This window comes from Aegilops tauschii, chromosome 4, assembly GCF_002575655.3.
Source record: "Aegilops tauschii subsp. strangulata cultivar AL8/78 chromosome 4, Aet v6.0, whole genome shotgun sequence".
NCBI classification, from domain to species: domain Eukaryota; kingdom Viridiplantae; phylum Streptophyta; class Magnoliopsida; order Poales; family Poaceae; genus Aegilops; species Aegilops tauschii.
Genome location: NC_053038.3, coordinates 234,835,071 through 234,852,257, shown reverse-complemented (window position 1 = coordinate 234,852,257; position 17,187 = coordinate 234,835,071). Strand labels below are relative to the sequence as shown.

General features: G+C 46.9%; 1 pseudogene; it reads left to right on the top strand.

Moving 5' to 3' along the window:
* The first annotated feature begins 437 nt into the window (after window positions 1-437).
* LOC109738099 (uncharacterized) lies at window positions 438-16,028 on the top strand (annotated as a pseudogene).
* The last annotated feature ends 1,159 nt before the right edge of the window (window positions 16,029-17,187 follow it).

Below are 17,187 nucleotides of genomic sequence, written 5' to 3'. Positions count from 1 at the left end.
AGTTAGCCTCAACCGATCATCGGAGGAAGCAGGCTTACAAGAAACTGATGGATTTCTATGTTATTCCAAATCTAAAGTTCACAAACTCATTTTATATCATTAATCCCTCTAATAAAAATATACCTCGTAATAATATTTTACCAGTATTTTATTTATCTTAATATTATTTATAGAGATGGATTGAATATTGGTACTCATAATATGAAACGTTTTACCTCAATAAAACGGAGAGAGCCCCGCCTCCTCTTGGTTGGTGCCGGGCCCGAGAGTGATGGGACTACTTCCTTAAAGAGCCTTTCGTTCGGGCCGGCAGGAGGGGCCCTGATCTATCAATTGAGGGAGCAAAAAACAGGCTTTGCTCCCCCTTTTTTAAATGAAGAAAGAAAGAAGGGTCGAAGTTTAGACCACTCATAGTAGTTCTACCCATAGAAAAGATCATGAAAGAGGCGATCGGAATGGTACCCGAATCCATTTATGATCCCGAGTTTCCAGACACATCGCACTTCCGCTCGGGTCGAGGCTGCCACTCGGCCCTCAGATGGATCAAAGAAGAGTGGGGAACCTCCCGCTAGTTTTTGGAATTCGACATCAGGAAGTGTTTTCACACCATCGACCGACATCGATTCATCTCAATCTTGAAGGAAGAGATTAACGATTCCATGTTCTTTTACCCCACTCAGAAAAAGTTTTCCGCCGGATGACTCGTAGGGGGTGAGAAGGGCCCTGACTTCATCCCAAACAGTGTACTACTATCGGCCCTACCAGGAAATATCTACCTACACAAGCTCGATCAGAAGATAGGGAGGATCCGACAGAAGCACGAAATTCCTCTTGTAGTGAAAATAAGATCGGTTCTATTAAGAATAGGTCGTCGTATTGATGACCAAGAAAAGTATGGAAAAGAAGCAAGCTTCAACGCTCCCCGACAAAACAGAGCCCTCATAGTGGGGATGGTAAAGAGCATCCAACGGAAAGCGACCTTTCATTCCCTTGTTTCGTCGTGGCACCCCCCCACACACAAGAATCCCCTTCACCGGCCCTAGCCGCCTTCCTTAACAAGCCGTCGAGCCTCCTTTGCGCCGCCTTCCTCATAGAAGCCGCTGGGTTGACCCCGAAGGCCGAATTGAATGGTAGTGAAGGCTTTAATAAGAATTTGGCCATGACAGACCTTCTTAAGTATTGCAAAAGAAGGGGCCTACTGATAGAGCTGGGCGGGGAGGCGATACTAGTTATCAGGTCAGAGAGAGGCCTGGCCCGTAAGCTGGCCCCCTTTAAAAGCCATTCCTAATTAATAAGGATTTGTTACGCGTGATATGCCCACGACTTACTACTGGGAATCGTGGGCGCTTTATTTCTTCTCATAGAAATACAAAAACATATCACCCACTTCCTACAATCCGGTCTGAACCTTTGGGATGCGGCTATATCTCCCACGTGTCGAGGCACGACTTAGAGGCATAACCGCATAGTGGTTTTGTCGCAAGAAGGGTGATCTTCACACAATCCCATGTAATGAACAAGAATGGGATAAAGAGTTGGCTTACAATCGCCACTTCACACAATACATAAATAAATATCATCATACATCATCCAAAATACAATCATATAGACCGACTACGGTCAAAATCCAGAAGAAAATAAGACAACCCCAAATGCTAGATCCCCGATCGTCCCAACTGGGCTCCACTACTGATCATCAGGAAAAGACACATAGTAACGACCACGTTCCTCGTCGAACTCCCACTTGAGATCGACGCCATCATCTGCACTGGCATCGTCGACACCTGCAACTGTTTATGGAAGTATCTGTGAGTCATGGGGACTCAGCAATCTCACACCCACGAGATCAAGACTATTTAAGCTTATAGGACAAGGAGGTGCAAAAAAGGTGGAGCTGCAGCGGCAAAAGCATATATGGTGGCTAACTTGCGCAATGAGAGCGAGAAGAGAAGCAATGGAACGGACGTCATCTAGCAATGACCAAGAAGTGGTCCTGAACACCTACTTACGTCATACATAACACAAACCGTGTTCACTTCCCGGACTCCGCCGAGAAGAGACCATCACGGCTACACACGCACTTGATGTATTTTAATTGGGTCAAGTGACAAGTTATCTACAACTGGACATTAACAAATTCCCATCTGCCTCATAACCGCGGGCACGGCTTTCGAAAGATAATACCCTGCAGGTGTGTCCCATCTTAGCCCATCATAAGCTCTCACGGTCAACGAAGGATAAACCTTCTCCCGGAAAGACCCGATCAGTCTCGGAATCCCGGTTTACAAGACATCTCGACAATGGTAAAACAAGACCAGCAAAGCCGCCCGAATGTGCCGACAAATCCCGATAGGAGCTGCACATATCTCGTTCTCAGGGCACACCGGATGAACACTACGTACAGCTAAAACCAATCCTCGAGTTTCCCCAAGGGGGCGCTGCAAGTGGCTCTAGTTTGGACCAGCACTCAGAGGAATACTGGCCCGGGGGTTTAAAATAAAGATGACCCATAAATCACCCGACCGCGTAAGGAACGCAAACTCAAGGAACATAATCCCGGTATAACAGTAACTAGGGCGGCAAGAGTGGAACAAAACACCAGGCATAAGGCCGAGCCTTCCACCCTTTACCAAAATATATAGTTGCATTAATTAAATAAGAGATATTGTGATATCCCAATATATCCATGTTCCGACATGGAACAAACTTCAACTTTACCTGCAACTAGCAACGCTATAAGAGGGGCTGAGCAAAAGCGATAACATAGCAGAACAACGGTTTGCTAGGAAAGGATGGTTAGGGCTGACATGGCTAAAATGGGAGACATGATATAGCAACTGATAGGTAGCGAGCATGGCAATAGAGCGAACAACTAGCATAGCAAAGATAGAAGTGATTTCGAGGGGTGGTCATCTTGCCTGCAAGATTCTCAGAGTTGTCGAAAGCTTGATCCTCGTAAGCGTACTTGACAGGTTCCTCGTTCATGAACTCGTGTCCCGGCTCTACCCAAGAAAAGAACACAAACAAATGGAACGACAATCAACAACGAGAAATGCACAAGCAACATGATGCAAAGCATGTATGATATGCAAGATATGATATGCAATGCGTATGCGTGCTCCGGAAGGAAAATGATGAACATGGCAGTAACTTGGCAAACCAAGCATGCCACTGGAAATATGAGATGATTTCGGTCGAAATCGATATAAAGATCACCGGAATCGGATGCACGGTTTGCAAAAGGCAAGCAAAACAAGAATGACACTAATCTGCGATAAACAGCAAGATAGCACTTAAAATGCAACAAGTAACAACGCTACAGCACCCCAACATACCAACAAAGCACATGGTAGTAATCTACAGAAGATATGATGGCAAGCATGTAAACATAGCAAGTTTCGTTATCAGGTTTCAGACTTAGCAGAAAACAGAGCATGGCAGAAATATTAATATGTAGGCCTCTTTGTGAGCTTGATGCACTCACTACAGAGCAATGCATGACAACCCAAGCATACCTACAGTAAGATGGCATGTTTATGAAGCTATCCATGGCAAGAACAATTTCATAGCACGTATGGATCAACTACAATAAGCTTGGCAAAAATGCATACCATGTTAAGAATCTGCCAGAAATATTTTATAGCAAAAGTAGAGCAAGATTGAGTCATGCTATGCTACTGTAAAATTACAAAAAAATTGTAGGAATGGGTCAATTACAATTATATCTACAAAACATCCTTACTGAACATCTCCAAAATATGCATGGATATCTCTGTAGCATCAAGTTTACATGGCAACAAAATTACAGCAGACTAGGACTTAGAGAAATCACTAAGTCCCTGAAATCAGAATTATTACGGGGCCTACTTTGCATGCTTGTGCTAGTCACCACAGAGATCACAAAAATACATGGAGTATACCACTGGAAAGATGGCATGGCATACTTCAAAACACATATATAGCTCATGCTCAAAAGATGCACAGAATAAATGATACAAAAATGACAAATCTCCAAGTTCTGATAAGAACCAGAGATTAACAGCAACTGGCCCTCTTCCAACGAAGATTTGGGCATCAAGATGACCTCTAATGAACATGGTGCAATTGAACAAAATGAAGAGCATCACGAGGCGAACAATTTGATATATTACACGCGCGAGTCGGAGCTATATGCACAGAGTTATAGCATCGGGAACAGGAGCACTTGCTGAGAATTTCCAGGACTTAGAAAAATTAGAGGTCGCGAGAAAGTCAACGGGGCTCACAGATCTGGATCGAGCCCGAGCTCCAGGAGCTCATCGCCGGCGGGAGAGAAGGAGCCGGTGGTGGCGGCCGACGCCGGAGGAGGAGGTGACCCGGGGGCGGCGGTCGCCGGCGGGCCTGCGGGCGGCGGCAGGAGGCGCAAGGCGCGGCGGCGGGCGGCGGCGGCGGGGCAGGCGCGGAGGCGGGCGCGCGCGGGCGCGGAGGAGGCGGCGGCGGGCTCGGGCGGGCCCGCTGCGGGCTTCGCGGGCCGGCGGCGGGGCGGTTGGACGTCGTCCTGCGCGGACGGACGCGTCCGGCGGCGCGGTGGGAAAAACTCTAGGGTTCGTCTGTGATTTCGTTTTTCGGGATGCCCACATATAAAAAGGTAGAGGGAGCTAGGAGGCTCCAAATAAGGTGCGGTTTTCGCCCACACGATCGTGATCGAACGACCTAGAGCATGGAAGAGAGTTTGGTGGGTTTTGGCTGGTTTTGGAGGGGGTTTTTGCTGGATACTCAAATGGACATTGCGGAGGCCCGGTTAACCGATGGAGTACCAAACGACCTCCGAATGGAACGAAACTTGACCGGTAGTCTCCGGGTGGTATATTAAGACCACTTGACAAGCCTCGGTCCATTCCGAGAAAGATTGAAACACGCACACGAAAGAAAACAAGAGGGGTGCACCGGAGGAGATAGGAGCGCCGGATTGGAAAACGGACAACGGGGAAAATGCTCGGATGCAAGAGACGAACACGTATGCGAATGCAATGCACATGATGACATGATATGAAAATGCATGACATGACAAAATACAAAACGAAAGACAAAACCCGACAACGGAGGGAAAAACATATCACATAGCCGGAAATGGCAAGAGTCGGAGTTACGAATATGGCAAGTTACATGCGGGGTGTTACAACACTCCACCACTACGAGAGGATCTCGTCCCGAGATCTAGGACTGAAAGAACTCCGGATATTTGGAACGGAGATGGTCCTCGCGTTTCCAGGTGGCTTCCCGGTCGGAATGGTGCGACCACTTCACTTTCAGGAATTTGATAGACTTGTTGCGAGTCTTGCGCTCAGTTTCTTCAAGAATAGCAACTGGATGCTCATGATAAGACAAATCTTCTTGGAGGTCAAGCTCTTCGAAGTCGATAGTGCGCTCAAGCGTCTTGAAGCACTTGCGGAGCTGTGACACGTGGAACACATCGTGCACGTTCGCGAAGTTGGGAGGAAGCTCAAGTTGATAGGCGAGGTCGCCTCTTTTGCCAATGATCTTGAAAGGACCCACGTATCTAGGGGCAAGCTTCCCTTTGATACCGAAGCGACGAGTGCCTTTCATTGGAGAGACGCGGAGGTAGACATGGTCTCCGATCTCGAAAGCCAAATCACGATGCTTACTATCATAGTAGCTCTTCTGACGTGATTGCGCGGCTTTGAGATTATCACGGATGACTTTACACATTTCTTCAGCTTCAGTGATTAAGTCATTGCCAAGAAGTTGGCATTCACCAGTCTCTGACCAATTGAGAGGAGTACGGCACTTTCTGCCATAGAGAATCTCGAATGGGGCCTTGCCCGAACTCGCTTGGAAGCTGTTGTTGTAGGAGAATTCAGCATAAGGAAGACAATCTTCCCATTTCATGCCAAAGGAAATGACACAAGCCCTGAGCATATCTTCAAGAATTTGATTGACTCGCTCGACTTGGCCACTAGTTTGAGGGTGAAAAGGTGTGCTGAAGCGAATGTTAGTGCCCATGGCCTTCTGGAAGGAGTCCCAGAACTTAGAGGTGAAGATGCTTCCACGATCAGAAGAAATCAATTGTGGAATGACGTGCAAAGAGACAATTCTTGAGGTGTAGAGCTCTGCCAGCTGAGCTGCTGTGATGGATTCTTTGATTGGAAGGAAATGAGCCACTTTAGAGAGCTTGTCAATGACAACGAAGATAGCATCATTTCCGCGCTTAGACTTAGGAAATCCAGTCACGAAGTCCATTTCGATATGATCAAACTTCCATTCTGGAATAGCAAGAGGTTGGAGGAGACCAGCTGGTCATTGGTGTTCTGCTTTCACTCTTTGGCAGACATCACATTCATTCACGAATTGAGCAATTTCTCGCTTCATTCGAGTCCACCAATACGACTGCTTGAGGTCATGATACATCTTCGTACTTCCAGGATGAATGGAAAGGAGAGAATTGTGCGCTTTGTTCATTATGACTTTCCTTAGATCACCTTTCGGAACCACAATCCGGTCCTCGAAGAACAAAGTGTCTCTGTCATCAATGCGATAGCACTTGTATTTGGAAAGACCCTTGTCGATACCATGTTTCACCTTCTTCACCATGGCATCAAGGAGTTGTGCCTCACGAATTTGATCTTCCAAAGTAGGAGATACTATGAGGTTGGCAAGAAAGCCTTGAGGAACAACTTGGAGATTCAGCTTGCGGAAAGCTTCACAAAGATCCGGTTGGAAAGGCTTGAGAATTAAGCTGTTGCAATAAGCTTTCCTGCTTAAAGCATCTGCAATGACATTTGCTTTGCCTGGAGTATATTCAATACTCGGATTGTACTCTTAAATCATTTCGACCCATCGAGTCTGCCTGAGGTTGAGGTTTGGCTGAGTGAAGATATACTTGAGGCTCTTGTGATCAGTGAAAATGTCCACTTGTCTTCCCAACAAGAGATGTCTCCACGTAACCAATGCATGGACAACTGCCGCCAACTCAAGATCGTGAGTGGGGTAGTTCTTCTCGTTGGGCTTCAACCGCCGAGAGGTATAAGCCACAACTTTATTCTCTTGCATTAACACAGCACCGAGACCTTGAAGAGAAGCATCACAGAAAACTTCATACGGCTTGGATTCATCAGGAGGAGTCAAGACAGGAGCTGTGACTAGTTTCTGTTTGAGAGTGTTGAAAGCAACGTCACACTCAGGAGACCAGACATACTTCACATGCTTCTGTAGGAGGTTGGAAAGAGGTTTTGCAATCTTGGAGAAATTCTCAACGAATCTTCAGCAATAGCTTGTAAGACCCAGAAAACTGCGGAGCTGCTTGACATTTTGAGGAGGTTCCCAATCTAGAACTGCGGACACCTTCTCGGGGTTAACAGCGATGCCTTTGGCAGAGATGATGTGACCAAGGAAAAGAACTTCATCGAGCCAAAACTCACATTTGGAGAACTTCGCATAGAATTGATACTCTCTGAGCTTGTCGAGCACCAATCGCAAATGTTTGGCATGATCCTGCTTGTTCTTGGAGAAGACCAAGATATCATCGAGATACACCAGAACGAATTCATTGGTATAGGGGTTGAAGATGAAATTCATCATCTGAGAGAACACCGGAGGAGCATTGACAAGGCCGAAAGACACGACAGTATATTCATAAGAACCAAAGCTTGTTCTGAATGCTGTCTTGGGAATATCTTCTTCACGAATGCGAATCTGATGATAACCCATACGAAGGTCAAGCTTCGAGAATACTTTAGCGCCTTTGAGTTGCTCAAATAGCTCATTGATGTTGGGAAGTGGATACTTGTTCTTGATTGTTTTCTTGTTCAATGGACGGTAGTCGACACAAAGTCGGTCCGTGCCATCCTTCTTCTTGACAAAAAGAACACCACAACCCCATGGAGAAGAACTCGGTCTGATCAAACCCAGACGTTCTTGTTCATCGAGCTGCTTCTTCAATTCCTTCAGCTCGTTTGGTCCATGCTTGTATGGACGCTTGCAAACTGGTACAGTACCAGGCTCTAGTTCGATAACGAACTCAACTGGCCGGTGCGGAGGCATACCCGGAAGCTCTTCTGGAAAGACATCTTGATACTTGCAAACGACTGGAATTTGAGAGATGGCATCCAATTCGCCCTTCTCATTGAGAGAGAAAAACCGAATGGTTTCATCACGAGCGGCAAACAATCACATCCTCAGACGAGTGTGTCAATTGAATTTCTCTGGCAGCACAATCAAGTTGAGCCTTGTGCTTAGAAAGCCAGTCCATCCCGAGAATAAGATCAATATCCGAGTCACCAAGAACAGTTGGAGAAGATTGAAATCTAAAGTCGCCCATCTTGATGGAAACATCCGGGACACAATTATTAGAAGTCATTTGCTTGCCCGGAGACACAATCTTCAACGGGATAGGGATCTTTTCCGTCACAAATTCATGCTTGGCAACAAAAGGTCTTGAAATGAAAGAAAGAGATGCACCAGTATCAAAAAGAACTTTTGCAGGAATATCGTTAACAGGAAGATTACCCATTATCACATCAGTAGATTCCTCCGCTTGAGCTGCATTCATCATATTCACCTTTGCAAACTTTGGATTATGCTTGACCACTGCATTGCTGGAAGATCTGACAGAAGGAGGAGGAGGAAGACGCCTCTGGTTGAAGCACTTGTTAGCATAGTGACCTTTCTGCTGACATTTGTTGCAAGTCACCTCTGAGAGTGGACGGTGATAAGGAGCATTGGACTTTGGAGCTTGATTCTGAGACTTGTTCTGATAGCCAGAGTTGCAAGAGTTTGAAGAACCATGGCCAACTTTGTTCTTCTGCTGGTAAGGCTGACGAAACGGAGGAGGAGGAGGCAACCATAACTTCTGTTGCTTAGCTGTCACAAGTGAGGAAGAAGAAGACTGAACTGCGTCTCTGACTCTTTTCTTAGAAGCCTCACACTTGAGCTGAGCAGCCTCTTGCTTCAGTGCCATATTATAGAATTGATCAAAGTGAGTAGGCTCAACAAGAACGAGAGCTAACTGCAGATCCTCTTTAAGGCCACCTCTGAAGTGATAGATCATACTCTTCTCATCAGGAACGTCTTGTTTAGCGAAGCGAGCAAGTTTCTGAAACTGAATGTTGTATTGATACACAGACATGTTTCCTTGCTTGAGATTGCGGAACTCCTCACGCTTGCTCTCAACAACACTTTGTGGAATGTGGTGCGCTTTGAAGTCCCGACAGAAGTCAGTCCAAGTTATCACACGACCTCCTCTGGAATCTTTGTATTGCTGAAACCAATCAGCAGCTTGGTCCTTGAGCTGGAAAGAAGCAAACTTGACAAAGTCCTCAGGCCTGACATTGCTACATTCAAAATGCTTGTTGATGTCCACGAGCCAATCATCGGCATCCGTGGCCTCGGCACAGTAGCTGAAAGACTTGGGCTGATTTGCGAGAAACTGGTTGAGAGTGGCAAAGTGAAACTGATTGTTGCCTTGACCTTGATTGCCTTGATTGCCTTGCCCTTGAGTACGTTCTTGCAAGAGTTGCAGAATCATCTGAGCATTGGCGTTGGTGGCTGCCATGATTGCTTGCCATGCCTCCGGAGGTGGAGGTGGTGGCGGAGGATTCGCTTGACTCCCTTCATTGTGATCCGGATTCTGACGCGTTGGCGAAGCCATCCTGAAGAGGGTGACATCCATTAGCATCTCAATAGACAAAAGATAAGTAGAATCAACGGATAGAAATTGCAACATATAGTCTTCACAATAAACATTCGAACGAAGATGAACGAATGAATTCCGTAGTAAATCATCACACTTCCATAAGTTGAGAAGCCACTTGAAAAAGATATGGAATGAACATATGAATTCGAAGTAACTCGAATACCACAATACAAAATAAAACAAAGTATTGGCTTGCAGAATAAGCCGGAACAAACATATGATAGATATTTCGTCCGAAGTTTTCGTGGTGGGGCCCACACGGGCTCAATCGTACAGCACCATCATGTACAAGGCTGTGCACATGACATACGAAGCGTCCCCGAGTCGGCAAAGCCAGGGACTCTTTAAGACACAACGAGACCACTGTAAAATCAACCGTATACAGGCAGACCACTAGACGTCGAACCCCAATCTCATATCATGCGTCTGTCGAAAAGATATCCTAAGGCTACTTGAATTCCCACTTATAAACTCCCGAAACTTTCTGGTTATGCAATCTGGTGTAAGGGATACAGGGGACACAAATATATATCACCCAAACTAGCAATCCCTAGATCCAGTTGTATCCATACGTCAACACATAACCAAGAAATCTTCGGAAATCGTTTACCTCAACCTTCGAAAAACATCCGTTATACAAGTTATGGCAATACTCCCGAACTCCCGCCCCAGTACTGGGTGGCGTCGAGGTGATCTCACCAAAAACTGCATAAAAGAGATTTCGATGTCGGCGAAACTCACGTATTCCAAAACTGCAACGATAAAATTGTGACGACAACACCTCGGAGCTCAACTCCCCGGGACACTGCCACAACCCCTAAATGACAGGAGGCACCAAGAACAATGTTCTCGTCACAAATCCATCGGAACGATTTCAAGATACCCGCGTGATCCTAAAAAAAATTATTTTTAGTGAAATTGAGGAGAGAGTAGTCAAAACTCTACGTCAGGAGACCTCACCAGAGCGACGAAGGGACTGAGGAGTAAAAAGAATCCTACTCTCCGATATATATAATCCTAAGACTCAAAACATTTTTATTCTAGACTCAACAACGCCAGCGATTCGATCAAGCAGGGGGCCCCTAAGTCGGGGATGGCTCTGATTACCAACTTGTAACGCCCACGATGCGGCTATATCTCCCACGTGTCGAGGCACGACTTAGAGGCATAACCGCATAGTGGTTTTTTCGCAAGAAGGGTCATCTTCACACAATCCCATGTAATGAACAAGAATGAGATAAAGAGTTGGCTTACAATCGCCACTTCACACAATACATAAATAAATATCATCATACATCATCCAAAATACAATCATATAGACCGACTACGGTCAAAATCCAGAAGAAAATAAGACAACCCCAAATGCTAGATCCCCGATCGTCCCAACTGGGCTCCACTACTGATCATCAGGAAAAGACACATAGTAACGACCACGTTCCTCGTCGAACTCCCACTTGAGATCGACGCCATCATCTGCACTGGCATCATCGACACCTGCAACTGTTTATGGAAGTATCTGTGAGTCACGGGGACTCAGCAATCTCACACCCACGAGATCAAGACTATTTAATCTTATAGGACAAGGAGGTGCAAAAAAGGTGGAGCTGCAGCGGCAAAAGCATATATGGTGGCTAACTTGTGCAATGAGAGCGAGAAGAGAAGCAATGGAACGGACGTCATCTAGCAATGACCAGGAAGTGGTCCTGAACACTTACTTACGTCATACATAACACAAACCGTGTTCACTTCCCGGACTCCGCCGAGAAGAGACCATCACGGCTACACATGCACTTGATGTATTTTAATTGGGTCAAGTGACAAGTTATCTACAACCGGACATTAACAAATTCCCATCTGCCTCATAACCGCGGGCACGGCTTTCGAAAGATAATACCCTGCAGGGGTGTCCCAACTTAGCCCATCATAAGCTCTCACGGTCAACGAAGGATAAACCTTCTCCCGGAAAGACCCGATCAGTCTCGGAATCCCGGTTTACAAGACATCTCGACAATGGTAAAACAATACCAGCAAAGCCGCCCGAATGTGCTGACAAATCTCGATAGGAGCTGCACATATCTCGTTCTCAGGGCACACCGGATGAACACTACGTACAGCTAAAACCAATCCTCGAGTTTCCCCAAGGGGGCGCTGCAAGTGGCTCTAGTTTGGACCAGCACTCAGAGGAATACTGGCCCGGGGGTTTAAAATAAAGATGACCCTCGGGCTCTAGAAAACCCGGGGGAAAAAGGTATAGGTCGCAAATGGTAAAACCAAGGTTGGGCCTTGCTGGAGGAGTTTTATTCAAGGCGAACTGTCAAGGGGGTCCCATAAATCACCCGACCGCGTAAGGAACGCAAACTCAAGGAACATAATCCCGGTATAACAGTAACTAGGGCGGCAAGAGTGGAACAAAACACCAGGCATAAGGCCGAGCCTTCCACCCTTTACAAAAATATATAGATGCATTAATTAAATAAGAGATATTGTGATATCCCAACATATCCATGTTCCGACATGGAACAAACTTCAACTTTACCTGCAACTAGCAATGCTATAAGAGGGGCTGAGCAAAAGCGATAACATAGCCAAACAACGGTTTGCTAGGAAAGGATGGTTAGGGCTGACATGGCTAAAATGGGAGACATGATATAGCAAGTGATAGGTAGCGAGCATGGCAATAGAGCGAACAACTAGCATAGCAAAGATAGAAGTGATTTCGAGGGGTGGTCATCTTGCCTGCAAGATTCTCAGAGTTGTCGAAAGCTTGATCCTCGTAAGCGTACTCGACAGGTTCCTCGTTCACGAACTCGTCTCCCGGCTCTACCCAAGACAAGAACACAAACAAACGGAACCACAATCAACAACGAGAAATGCACAAGCAACATGATGCAAAGCATGTATGATATGCAAGATATGATATGCGATGCGTATGCGTGCTCCGGAAGGAAAATGATGAACATGGCAGTAACTTGGCAAACCAAGCATGCCACTGGAAAGATGAGATGATTTCGGTCGAAATCGATATAAAGATCACCGGAATCGGATGCACGGTTTGCAAAAGGCAAGCAAAACAAGAATGACACTAATCTGCGATAAACAGCAAGATAGCACTTAAAATGCAACAAGTAACAACGCTACAGCACCCCAACATAGCAACAAGGCACATAGTAGTAATCTACAGGAGATGCTTGACAAAAGATGAACACTGAGCTACGGCTAGTTCACAACATATCAAGCTCAAACAAGCATGGCAAAAGTGCAAATGATTACAGGTTCACAGACTTGGTGAAAAACTGGACATGGCAGAAATCAGCATCAGGTAGCAATGTTCAGAGCACGAAATGGACATGCTACAGGAACTTAACATACCAAAACAAGGCATGGTAGTGTTCTACTAAATGCACATGACAAAAGTCCCTTACTGACCATAAGCCAAAAAGGACCAAAAGATATGATGGCAAGCATGTAAACATAGCAAGTTTCGTTATCAAGTTTCAGACTTAGCAGAAAACAGAGCATGGCAGAAATATTAATATGTAGGCCTCTTTGTGAGCTTGATGCACTCACTACAGAGCAACGCATGACAACCCAAGAATACCTACAGCAAGACGGCATGTTTATGAAGCTATCCATGGCAAAAACAATTTCATAGCATGTATGGATCAACTACAATAAGCTTGGCAAAAATGCATACCATGTTAAGAATCTGCCAGAAATATTTTATAGCAAAAGTAGAGCAAGATTGAGTCATGCTATGGTACTCTAAAATTGCAAAAAGTTGCAGGACTGGGTCAATTACAACTATAGCTACAAAACATCCTTACTAAACATGTCTAAAATATGCATGGATCTCTCAGTAGCATCAAGTTTACATGGCAACAAAATTACAGCAGACTATGACTTAGAGAATTCACCAAGTCCCTGAAATCAGAATTATTACGGGGCCTACTTTGCATGCTTGTGCTAGTCACCACAGAGATCAAACAACTACATGGACTATACCACTGGAAAGATGGCATGGCATAATTCAAAACACATGTAGAGCTCATGCTCAAAAGATGCACAGAATAAATGATACAAAAATGACAAATCTCCAAGTTCTGATAAGAACCAGAGATTAACAGCAACTGGCCCTCTTCCAACGAAGATTTGGGCATCAAGATGACCTCTAATGAACATGGTGCAATTGAACAAAATGAAGAGCATCACGAGGCGAACAATTTGATATATTACGCGCGCGAATCGGAGCTATATGCACAGATTTATAGCATCGGGAACAGGAGCACTTGCTGAGAATTTCCAGGACTTAGAAAAATTAGAGGTCGCGAGAAAGTCAACGGGGCTCACAGCTCTGGATCGAGCCCGAGCTCCAGGAGCTCGTCGCCGGTGGGAGAGAAGGAGCCGGCGGTGGCGGCCGACGCCGGAGGAGGAGGGGACCCGGCGGGGCGGCGCCGGCGGGCCTGCGGGCGGCGGCCGGAGGCGCAAGGCGCGGCGGCGGCGGTGGAGTCTGCCGGCGGCGGGGCAGGAGCGGAGGCGGGCGCGCGCGGGCGCGGAGGAGGCGGCGGCGGGCTCGGGCGGGCACGCTGCGGGCTTCGCGGGCCGGCGGCGGGGCGGTTGGACGTCGTCCGGCGCGGACGGACGCGTCCGGCGGCGCGGTAGGAAAAACTCTAGGGTTCGTCTGTGATTTCGTTTTTCGGGATGCCCACATATAAATAGGTAGAGGGAGCTAGGAGGCTCCAAATGAGGTGCGGTTTTCGCCCACACGATCGTGATCGAATGACCTAGAGCATGGAAGAGAGTTTGGTGGGTTTTGGGCTGGTTTTGGAGGGGTTTTTTGCTGGATACTCAAATGGACATTGCGGAGGCCCGGTTAACCGATGGAGTACCAAACGACCTCCGAATGGAACGAAACTTGACCGGTAGTCTCCGGGTGGTATATTAAGACCACTTGACAAGCCTCGGTCCATTCCGAGAAAGATTGACACACGCACACGAAAGAAAACAAGAGGGGTGCACCGGAGGAGATAGGAGCGCCGGATTGGAAAACGGACAACGGGGAAAACGCTCGGATGCAAGAGACGAACACGTATGCGATTGCAATGCACATGATGACATGATATGAAAATGCATGACATGACAAAATACAAAACGAAAGACAAAACCCGACAACGGAGGGAAAAACATATCACATAGCCGGAAATGGAAAGAGTCGGAGTTACGAATATGGCAAGTTACATGCGGGGTGTTACAGGTAGGCTCCACAGGATCAACAACCATAGCTGCACGGAGTACGGTAGAATTCCCCGGTACGGTCATTCGGGAAGTCCCCCCGAGGACACCATACAATTCTTGCGAGAGCTGGAGAAGCTTCTACGGGTAAAGCACCGTATCCATATAATTGCCTGCCACCTACGCTCCGCCATCCATTCCAAGTTTAGGGACCTAGGTTATAGTATCCCTATCAAAGAGCCGACGAAGGGGATGAGCGGAAGAGGTCGTCTACTGGACGCGGTTCAACTAGCGGAGACTCTTGGAAAAGATGGACTAAAAGTCCCCAAGTTAACGTATTATGGGGGACCGTCAAGCACATCCGGCAAAGATCGAGGGCGATCTCGTTGTTGCATAGCTCAGGTCAGAGCAAGGTGCCATCAGGCGTTCAACAGGCAGTCTCACGATCGGGCATGAGTGTCCTGAAGAAGAAATTGTATACTCCCTTTGGTCGGAAGGCGGCGTGGGAAGGAAGGGGACACTGGGCAGGATCTTTCAGCAGCGAATTCCCCATACATATAGAGGCGCATTTCAAAACGATACTCCGAAGGTTTCGGGATCGAGGTCTCATTAGCTGAAGAAGACCCAGGCCAGTCCACGTGGCCTCTTTGACCAACGTCACCGATAGAGACATAGTAAATTGGTCCCCGGGCATCGCGATAAGTCCTCTATCCTACTACAGGTGCTGCGACAAGCTTTACCAAGTCCGAACGATTGTCAACTACCAGATCCATTGGTCCGCTATATTCACCCTAGTCCACAAGCACAAATCTTTGGAGCGGAATATAATCCTAAAGTACCCCAAAGACTCAAATATAGTCAATCAAGAACGTGGTAAGACCCTTGCTGAGTTCGCAAACAGCATAGAGCTTGGGAAGCTCGGACTCGTTCAAGATCCGAACAACGACGGAGCACTCAACTACATGTTTAATAAGTAGTTGTCTTTTTCTATTTGGATTTTAGCGAACAGGCGTTTACATGAGATTAGTTGAGTAGGCTTGCCTTATCTGCTATAAGATAGCTAGTTGTGGGGCTTTCGAAAGAAAAAAAGGCTGAAGGCTTCGCTATCGCTCATGGCTTGTATTGTAGTCGTAGTCTTGTAGTCGGCCCTCCATGCCTCTTTAGTCTTTATAATCATGAGGCCTTTTTCCTTCATTCATTTTCTGGTACCTTACACGTCAGAAAAATAGAACCTTTCCAGCCCGGAAGATCGCTGCTCCGCTTCTGGCGACTAGCTTCTACCCACAATGGCTAAAGCTACCTTGAATCAATCAATGAATGAATGATTCGTAACCCCCATGGGTTCGAGGACCCGTTGGTCAAAGGAAAAGGGGGGTCCAGATTCCAGGACGGAGCCGTATGAGGCCTCAAGATACCACCACCTATCAGGCCTGAGGAGCGGTCCACGGAGCTGCATCCCTACTCACTCGGTCTATGCACATCGCTCTTTCCAGGAGGTTGGCTGCCTATCCTAGATCTTCCCATTTCCAAAAAGATCCCTTGTTCGATCTGCTTTAGTATCAAGGTTCTTCTTTTTCTGTTTCTATATAAATGGGTCCGTGCAGCATTTCCATGATATCGTTATGATCAATTAATGGGACTTGGCCGGAAAGTGTTCTTGCCTCTATCATTAGCTCGGGTAGTCCCCGTTTCAGGTGTTTCAGTCACCTTTCGATGGCTCCCTTAATGTATGTGCCAGGAAGTTTCTTATGAAGGGGGCTACTCCCCGAAAATGCCCGCCCCTTGTTCGTTTGTCGTTGGGGATTCATTGCTCGTTCTGCGGTTATAAGTAACGTAGCCAGCCTAATTTCTAGAATAGGGCTGCGGGCAGGAGGGCTTTGTTTGTGCAATCTTGCTCGCAAGACCCTTTCCTCCGGCGAACTTGCGATCGCCGCCTCTAACTGAAAGCTCAACTCAGGTCGTGTACAACAACCTTAACCGCACAAGCCTAGGCTGGGCCTACCCCATCCCTAGAGGAGCCGTATGAGGCGGAAGCTCCACATACGGTTTTGAAGCCAAGCCTTTCCACAATGGGGCCTAGGGACCAATATGATGATTGGTTTAGGTAGGGTGGCCAACCTACTATGGGCACCTCTAGGGATTAGTGCGTCAGACCGCGATCCACAAACTGACGCATGGGACTCACCCTTGACTTGAGAATGGAAGAAGGGAAACATAGCATGTCACAAGAGCGAGGCGAGGGGGCTCCGCCCTACAGCGAGAGGGAC